The following is a 9,180-nucleotide window of genomic DNA, read 5'->3' as shown; positions in this document are numbered from 1 at the left end:
GTACTTGGTCTGCTGCTGACCCTCTGGGTGACTGTAAGTTGCTTCCTGATGGCAGCCCTCAGTTCTGTCATTTAACAAAGTGGGGACACTAATCCCTACCCTGCCTGCTTCACAAATTAAATAGAAAGGGGGTGTAAAAGCTTTGAAGAGAACCACAGGATCCTCTTCATTCCCTGATGACAAAGGGGTGGGAGAGAGTTAAGAAAAGGGCCAGTTGACAAGGTGCTCACCATTGGGTGAGATGACTTGAGCAGGCTGGGCAGCTGGGAGCAGCTCAGAGTAGAATCAGCTGGGAGGCAGAAGGTGGGCGGAGTGTTCTACCCTTAATTCAGTCCTCACTGTGCTTCAGAAGTAATGCTGGGGTCTGAGTGACTGGTTCCTGTGTAGAGGGTCCTGGCAGCCCCTCTGCAGGGGACAAATTCAAGTTCTAAATCAGGCTGTAATCTGACTCTTCCTGTCAGTCAGGGTTGGGCTTTCCAGGAGAGTCTGGGGAACTGGTGTTAGCATGAAGTCAGGAGGTCAAAGCTCAGCTTCCAGTTTTTGAGGTGGTAGGTAGGGTCTACCAGCTGGTCCTGAGCTTCAGTCCAGGCCCTGTCTCTGGGCTCTATAGATAAGAGGCAGTTTAGGGACCAGTAGAAACTAGGGAGAGATGGGCTTGGAAAACAGCTGGAGGCAGGGCTAGTAGTTCTTGGGGTTGTTGCACAGGTTTTTCAGTTCGAGCTGGAGCTGATGGAGCCTGATGTCCTTCTGTGCCAGCTCCCTCCTTCAGCCTCTGAATCTCCATCCTGCTGCCTGAAGAGCATCCTGAGAAGCTCATTCTCTATCCTGGGTGAGACATTTTCTAACAAATCTATGCCGTTGACTACAACGCTCTTCTTTTCTCTGATGGGTGCCTTAAATACCACTTTTGAAGATTTCTTTTAATTTTTTAATTGGATATTTTATTTACATTTCAGATGTTATCTCCTTACCCCATTCTTCCCCCCACCCCTGCCCAGGAACCCCTATCCCATCACCCCTTCTCATGCTTCTATGAGGATGTGCTTCCCCCACCCTTCCCACTCTTACCTCTCCACCCACAAATTCCCCCACACTCGGTGTCCAGCCTTCACAGGACCAAGGATCTCCTCCCCCACCTATGCCTGACAAGGCCATCCTCCCCTACATATACAGCTGGAGTCGTGGGTCCCTCCCTATGTGTTCCCAGACTGGTGGTTTAGATCCTGGGAGCTCTGGTTGGTTGGTATTGTTGCTTTCCTCATGGGGCCGCAAACCCTTTCAGCTCCTTCAGTCTTCTCTCACTCCTCAGTTGAGAATCCCTTGATCAGGTCAATGGTTAGCTGTGAGGATCCGCCTCTGAATATGTCAGATTCTGGCAGACCTCTAAGGAGACAGCTATATCAGGCTCCTGTTAGCATGCACTCCCTGACATCCACATCAGCGTCTACCTCTGGTGACTGCACATGGGATGGATACCCAGGTGGAATGGTCTCCAGACGGCCCCTCCTTCAGTTTCTGTCCTACATTTTGTCTCCATATTTGCTCCCTTGAGTATTTTGTTTCCCCTTCTAAGAAGGACCAAAGCACCCACACTTGGACTTTCTTCTTCATGAGCTTCATGTGGTCTGTGAGTTGAATCTTGTATATTTCGAGCTTCTGGGCTAATATCCAATTATCAGTGAGTGAATACCATGTGTGTTCTTTTGTGATTGGGTTACCTCACTCAGGATGATATTTTCTAGCTCCATCCATTTACCTAAGAATTTCTTGAATTCGTTGATTTTAATAGCTGAGTAGTACTCCATTGTGTAAATGTACCACATTTTCTGTATCCATTCCTCTGTTGAAGGACATCTGGGTTCTTTCCAGCTTCTGGCTATTATAAACAAGGCTGCTATGAACATAGTGGAGTGTATGTCCTTGTTATATGTTGGAGTATCTTCTGGGTATATGCCCAGGAGTGGTATAGCTGGGTCCTCAGGTAATGCTATGTCCAATTTTCTGAGGAACCCTCAGACTGATTTCCAGAGTGGTTGCGCCATCTTGCAATCCCACTAACAATGGAGGAGTGTTCCTCTTTCTCCACATCCTCGCCAGCATCTACTATCACCTGAGTTTTGGATCTTAGCCATTCTGACTGGTGTGAGGTGGTATCTCAGGGTTGTTTTGATTTGAATTTCCCAGATGACTAAGGATGCTGAACATTTCTTTAGGTGCTTCTCAGCCATGAGTTTCTTCAGTTGAGAATTCTTTGTTTATCTCTGTACCCCATTTTTAATAGGGATATTTGGTTGTCTGGAGTATAATTTTTTGAGTTCTTTGTATATATTGGATATTAGCCCTCTATCAGATGTAGGATTAGTAAAGATCTTTTCCCAATCTGTTGGTTGCCATTTTGTCCTATTGACAGTGTCCTTTGCCTTACAGAAACTTTGCAATTTTATGAGGTCCCATTTGTCTATTGTTGATCTTAGAGCATAAGCCATTGGTGGTCTTCTCAGGAAAATTTCCCTTGTACCCACGTGTTTGAGGATTTCCCCCACTTTTTCTTCTATTAGTTTCATTGTATCTGGTTTTATGTGAAGGTCCTTTATCCACTTGGACTTGAGCTTTGTACAGGGAGATAAAAATGGATCAATTTGCATTGTTCTACATGCTGACCACCAGTTGAACCAGCACCATTTGTTGAAAATGCTGTCTTTTATCCACTGGATGGTTTTAGCTCCTTTGTCAAAGATCAAGTGACCATAGATGTGTGGGTTCATTTCTGGGTCTTCAATTCTATTCCATTGATCTACCTGCCTGTTTCTGTACCAATACCATACAGTTTTTTAAATCACTATTACCCTGTAGTACAGCTTAAGGTCAGGGATGGTGATTCCTCCAGAAGTTCTTTTATTGTTGAAAATAGTTTTTTGTTATCCTGGGTTTTTTGTTATTCCAAATAAATTTGAGAATTTCTCTTTCTAACTCTGTGAAGAATTGAGTTGGGATTTTAATGGGGATTGCACTGAATCTGTAGATTGCTTTTGGCAAGATGGCCATTTTTACTGTATTAATTCTGCCAATCCAGGAGCATGGGAGATCTTTACATCTTCAGGGGTCTTCTTCCATTTTTTTCTTCAGAGACTTGAAGTTCTTGTCATACAGATCTTTCACTTGTTTGGTTAGGTTCACACCAAGATATTTTATAATATTCTTGAGTATTGTGAAGGGTGTCATTTCTCTAATTTCTTTCTCAGCCCGTTTATCTTTTGAGTATAGGAAGGCTACTGATTTGCTTGAGTTGATTTTATATCCAGCCACTTTACTGATATTGTTTATCAGCTGTAGGAGTTCCCCGGATGGAAGTTTTGGTGTCACTTAAGTATACTATCATATCATCTGCAAGTAGTGATATTTTGACTTCTTCCTTTCTTATTTGTATCCCTTTGACTTTTTTTGTTGTCTAATTGCTCTAGTAGAACTTCCAGTACTATATTGAATTGGTAGGGAGAGGGCGGGGAGCCTCATCTTGTCCATGATTTTAGTGGGATTGTGTTAAGTTTCTCTCCATTTAGTTTGATGTTGGCTACTGGTTTGCTGTATATTGATTTTACTGATCTAAGACTTTTACCATGAAGGGATGTTAAATTTTGTCAAATGCTTTCTCAGCATCTAATGAGATGATCATGTGTTTTTTTTCCTTTGAGTTTGTTTATATAGTGGATTACATTGATGGATTTCTGTATATTGAAGGATCCCTGCATCCCTGGGATAAAGCCTACTTGATCATGACAGATGATCGTTTTGATGTGTTCTTGGATTTGCTTTGTGAGAATTTCACTGAGTATTTTTGCATCTATATTCATAAGGGAGATTGGTCTGAAGGTCTCTTTCTTTGTTGGGTCTTTGTGTGGTTTAGGTATGAGCGTGATTGTGGCTTCATAGGATGAATTCGGTAGTGTTTCTTCTGCTTCTATTTTGTGGAATAGTTTGAAGAGAATTGGTATTAGGTCTTCCTTGAAGGTCTGATAGAATTCTGCATGAAAATCATGTGATCCTGGGCTTTTTTTTGTGGGGAGACTTTTAATGACTGCTGCTATTTATTTATTTATTTATTTATTTATTTATTTATTTTTTGAGACAGGGTTTCTCTGTGTAGCCCTGGCTGTCCTGGAACTCACTCTGTAGACCAGGCTGGCCTCAAACTCAGAAATCCTCCTGCCTCTGCCTCCCAAGTGCTGGGATTAAAGGAGTGTGCCACCACTGCCTGGCTTGCTGCTATTTCTTTAGGGGTTTGGGGACTGTTTAGATGGTTTGTCTGATCCTGATTTAACTTTGGTACCTGGTGTCTGTCTAGAAAATTGTCCATTTCATCCAGATTTTCCAGTTTTGTTGAGTATAGGCTTTTGTAGTAGGATCTGATGATTTTTTGAATTTCCTCAGTTTCTGTTGTTGTGTCTCCCTTTTCAGTTCTGATTTTGTTAATTTGGATACTGTCTCTGTGCCCTCTGGTTAGTCTGGATAAGGGATTATATCTTGTTGATTTTCTCAAATAATCAGCTTAGTTTTGTTGATTCTTTGTATAGTTCTTTTTGTTTCTACTTGGTTGATTTCAGCCCTGAGTTTGGTTGTTTCCTGCCATCTACTCCTCTTGGGTGTATTTTCTTCTGTTTGTTCTAGAGCTTTCAGGTGTGCTCTCAGGCTGCTAGTGTATGCTCTCTCCAGTTTTGTTTTGTAGACACTCAGAGCTATGACTTTTCCTCTTAGCACTGCTTTCATTGTGTCTCCTAAGTTTTGGTTTGATGAGCCTTCATTTTCATTAAATTCTAAGAAGTCTTTAATTTCTTTCTTTACTTCTTTCTTGACCAAGTCATCATTGAGTAGAGCATTGTTTGGCTTCCATGTGTATGTGGACTTTCTGTTGTTTTTGTTGTTATTGAAGATCAGCCTTAGTCCATGGTGAGCTGATAGGGTGCAAGGGATCATTTCAATTTTTTATTATCTGTTGAGCCCTGTTTTGTGACCAATTATATGGTCTATTTTGGAGAAGGTATTATCAGGTGCTGAGAAAAAGGTATATTCTTTTGTTTTAGGATGAAATGTTCTGTAGATATCCGTTAAGCTTATTTGGTTCACAACTTCCATTAATTCCACTGTGTCTCTATTTAGTTTCTGTTTCCATGATCTGTCTATTGCTGAGAGTGGGGTGTTGAAATCCCCCACTATTACTGTGTGAGGTACAATGTGTGCTTTGAGTTTTAATAAAGTTTCTTTTATGAATATGGGTGCCCTTGCGTTTGGAGCATAGATGTTCAGAATTGAGAGTTCATCTTGGTAGATTTTTCCTTTGACGAGTATGAAGTGACCTTCCCTATCTTTTTTGATAACTTTTGGTTGAAATTAGATTTTATTTGAAATTAGAATGGCTATTCCAGCTTGTTTCTTAGGACCATTTGCTTCGAAAATTGTTTTCCAGCCCTTTACTCTGAGGTAGTGTCTGTCTTTGCTACTGAGGTGTGTTTCCTGTATGCAACAAAATGTTAGGTCCTGTTTACTTATCCAGTCTGTTAGTCTATGTCTTTTTATTGGGGTAATTGAGTCCATTGATGTTAAGAGATATTAAGGAAAAGTGATTGTTTCTTCCTGTTATTTTAGTTATTAGAGGTATAATTTAGCTATCTTCTTTTGGGTTTGTTGGAAGATTACTTTCTTGATTTTTCTATTTTGCAGTTCCCTCCTTGTGTTGGAATTTTCCATCTATTATCCTTTGTAGGGCTGGATTTGTGGGAAGATATTGTGTAAATTTGGTTTTGTCATGGAATATCTTGTTTTCTCCATCTATAGTGATTGAGAGTTTTGCTGGGTATAGTAGTCTGGGCTGGCATTTGTGATCTCTTATGGTCTGTATGATATCAGTCCAGGGTCTTTTGGCTTTTATAGTGTCTGGTGTAATTCTTATAGGTCTGCCTTTATATGTTATGTGACCTTTTTCCCTTACTGCATTTAATATTCTTTTTTTGTTTTGTGCATTTGGTGTTTTTATTATTATGTGACAGGAGGAATTTCTTTTCTAGTCTAGTCTATTTGGAGTTCTGTAGGCTTCTTGTATGTTTATCAGCATCTCTTTCTTTAGATTAGGAAAGTTTTCCTCTATAATTTTGTTGAAGATATTTACTGGCCCTTTAAGTTGAGAATCTTTACTCTCATCTATACCTATTATCCTTAGGTTTGGTCTTCTCATTGTGTCCTGGATTTCCTGGATGTTTGGGGTTAGGAGCTTTTTGCATTTTGCATTTTCTTTAACAGTTGTGTTAATGTTTTCTATGGAATCTTTCTGCACCTGAGATTCTTTCTTCTATCTCTTGTATTCTGTTGGTGATGCTTGCATCTATAACTCTTTATCTCTTTCCTAGGTTTTCTATCTCCAGGGTAGTCTCCATTTGAGGTTTCTTTATTGTTTCTACTTCCATTTTTAGATCCTGGATAGTTTTGTCTAATTCCTTCACCTGTTTGGTTGTGTTTTCTTGCAATTCTTTAAGGGAATTTTGTGTTTCCTCTTTAAGAGCTTCTACCTGTTTACCTGTGTTCTCCTGTATTTCTTTAAGGGAGTTGTTTATGTCCTTCTAAAGTCCTCTATCATCCCCATGAGAAGTGATTTTAAATCTGAATCCTGTTTTTCTGGTGTGATGAGGTGTCCAGGAATTGCTATTGTAGGAGAACTGGTTTCTGATGATGCCAGGTAACTTTGGTTTCTGTTGCATATATTCTTATGCTTTCCTTTCGCCATCTGGTTACCTCTAGTGCTCTTTGCACTCACTGTCTCTGAGTGGAGACTGTCTTTCCAGTTATCTTGCTTATGTCAGAACTCCTCAGAGTCCAGATGTCTCTATGATCCTGTGATCCTGAGCTCCTGGGTGAAAGAGCTCCTGGGACTCAGGCTTCCTCTGGGATCCTGAAATCCTACTGCTTTGAGTGCAGTGGTTCCACCACTGCTCTAAGATGGTTCAGAATATGGTATCTTCACAGGAGCAGACCAGCCAGGTGTCTGCCCCAGCCAAAAGGACCAAGCAAGGGGTGGAAGGGGAAGAGGTATTCCAGAGGGGTGGGGTTTGGGTGGGTGATGGGTCCAGAGTGCCTCAGGCTCCCAGTTGCAGTTCTGGGGCATAGGGTTGTGGGGAAAGGGTTCTTAACCAGCTGCTCTAGGATGGTTCAGGATAAGGTGTCTACAGGGAGCAGACCAGCCAGGTGTCTGCCCCAGGCAAAAGGCTTATATATCCACTGCATCTCTGAGCCACTCAGTAGGTCAAATTGAATCCCAAATTGCTTTTATCTGGGTAGGTATGGTTGGTAGGTGAAGCCCAATCTAAAATTAACTCTAGGCACTAACTGTCAAATAAAAAGCAAATCCCAGTTTAGGTAAATCTAGATTCTTTGTTTTTGTTTTGTTTTGAGACAGGGTTTCTCTGTGTGGTCTTGGCTGTCCTGGAACTCACTATCTGAAGATTTCTTATAGCCTTCCTTCAGAGACATCAGCATGGGATCTTGGTTGATACCTCCCAGCCATTCCTCAGGGGTCAGGGCTGACTCTATGCCTGGTATCATGGGATAAATGTCCTCCTGGTAGGAATCTGACCTCCTTGGGGCACACTCATGGAGATCAATCAGGCCCTTGAGCAACATCAGCTTGTAGAAGCAGAAGACCTCTCAGGCAGACACATCCAACCCATGCTTGGGCATGACACCTAGGCCTTTCTGTAGGACTGGAGAGTGGAACTCCATGAGGTAACTCAGGTAGGGCTTCTCTGTGCTGATCTCATAGTACCGGAGGTTTCCATCCCCGTTTCTTGCCAGGTAGAGCATGTGGGTGTCAGCATCATAGAATGGGAACAGGAGGCCTGGGAGTCCATCAGTTTCTTCCTCGATCATTGGCATAAACAGATCCTCCTGGTCCCAGAAGGCCATCTATCTCATGTTCCACCTGGAGAGCCCTGTTGTGAGGAGCTGCTTCATGTTGCCCAGGAAGACTACAGGGCTCACTCCGTGTGTTTTGCAGTTTGCCTCCTGCAGAACACTGCTGGAGCCAGGTTCAATCACAGGAAGCTTTCCGTCCTTGCATGTGGTGGTGAGCAGGCTGCCATCTGTATTGAAGGACATGCAGAGGATTACATCTGTGTGGGAGTCAATCATTTTCACTGGCTCGCCCATGTCCAGGTTCCAGATGAGGACCCTGTAGTCCTAGCCAGTGCTGAACAGAATGTTGTTGGTCATGGGGTACCACTCAACCAGCCCTGCATGACGGCTGTGTCCACAGAACTCCAGGAGAACCGCAGTCATGTTCCACTTCAGCCCACCAACAGGGGTCTCCCAGATCTGCACTGAAGTGTCCTCGGAGCAAGAGGCAATGATGTTGTCAGGGAAGGGGTTCCATTTGATGTCCAGCACATTGCCTTGATGACCGCACACCTTGGGGTAGTTTGGCTTGATTCTGCCTGTGTGCTCCAAGGGGATGACTAGGAAGGAGCCACCTCCTGAGCTCTCAGTGACTATGGCCAGGAAGCAAACATTGACTGCACAGAAGTGGTTGTTATGTACATTCTTGTTGATGAATATCCCGTCAAAGCAGTGCTCCCTGTTGGCAACTTTCCTGTACACGTTCTGAAACTTGGAACTGCAGTACTGATGTTGTCAGGACATCTTTGTTACAGTCATACAGAAAGTGGGCAGTGGGGCTGGGGGTGGGCAGCCGTGGGCAGCAGAGCTTGAGACTGCACACTCTGGAGTCTGCTGGCTAATGTCAGCTGTGGGAGAGCATCTATTCACTGTTTATTCTTAATTATGCAGGTTTCCAGATAAATATTATGTTAGCTTTGTTTAGTTAAAAACCAAAAAACCTAGCATCAGCAGCTTGAGAGATGGTTCTGTGTACTGCAGAGGACCTGGGCAGTTCATAGCATCCTTTAACCCCAGCTCCAGGGCAGTCTCTGGTCTCTGCAGGAACCTGTACTTACTGCACATATCCACACAGAGACACAACTAAAAGTAAAATATTTTTTTCAAAACCTTGTACTAAACTTTGTGTGTGATAATTAGAAAATCACAACCATTTAGGGGGAAACTATTTTCAGAGTACTTTAATATTCTCAATATTCCCACTCATGAATGTCTTACTTCTCAATTTAGGCCACTCAGTCCTGT

At 42.5% G+C, this 9,180-nt stretch overlaps 1 pseudogene; it reads right to left on the bottom strand.

Annotated features, from left to right (window-relative positions):
* Nucleotides 1–405: 405 nt before the first annotated feature.
* On the bottom strand, nucleotides 406–8,694 carry LOC143439956 (coronin-2B-like; annotated as a pseudogene).
* Nucleotides 8,695–9,180: the final 486 nt, after the last annotated feature.

The sequence above is a fragment of the Arvicanthis niloticus genome, chromosome 28 (genome assembly GCF_011762505.2).
Source record: "Arvicanthis niloticus isolate mArvNil1 chromosome 28, mArvNil1.pat.X, whole genome shotgun sequence".
NCBI classification, from domain to species: domain Eukaryota; kingdom Metazoa; phylum Chordata; class Mammalia; order Rodentia; family Muridae; genus Arvicanthis; species Arvicanthis niloticus.
This window is presented reverse-complemented; position numbering and strand designations above follow the sequence as displayed.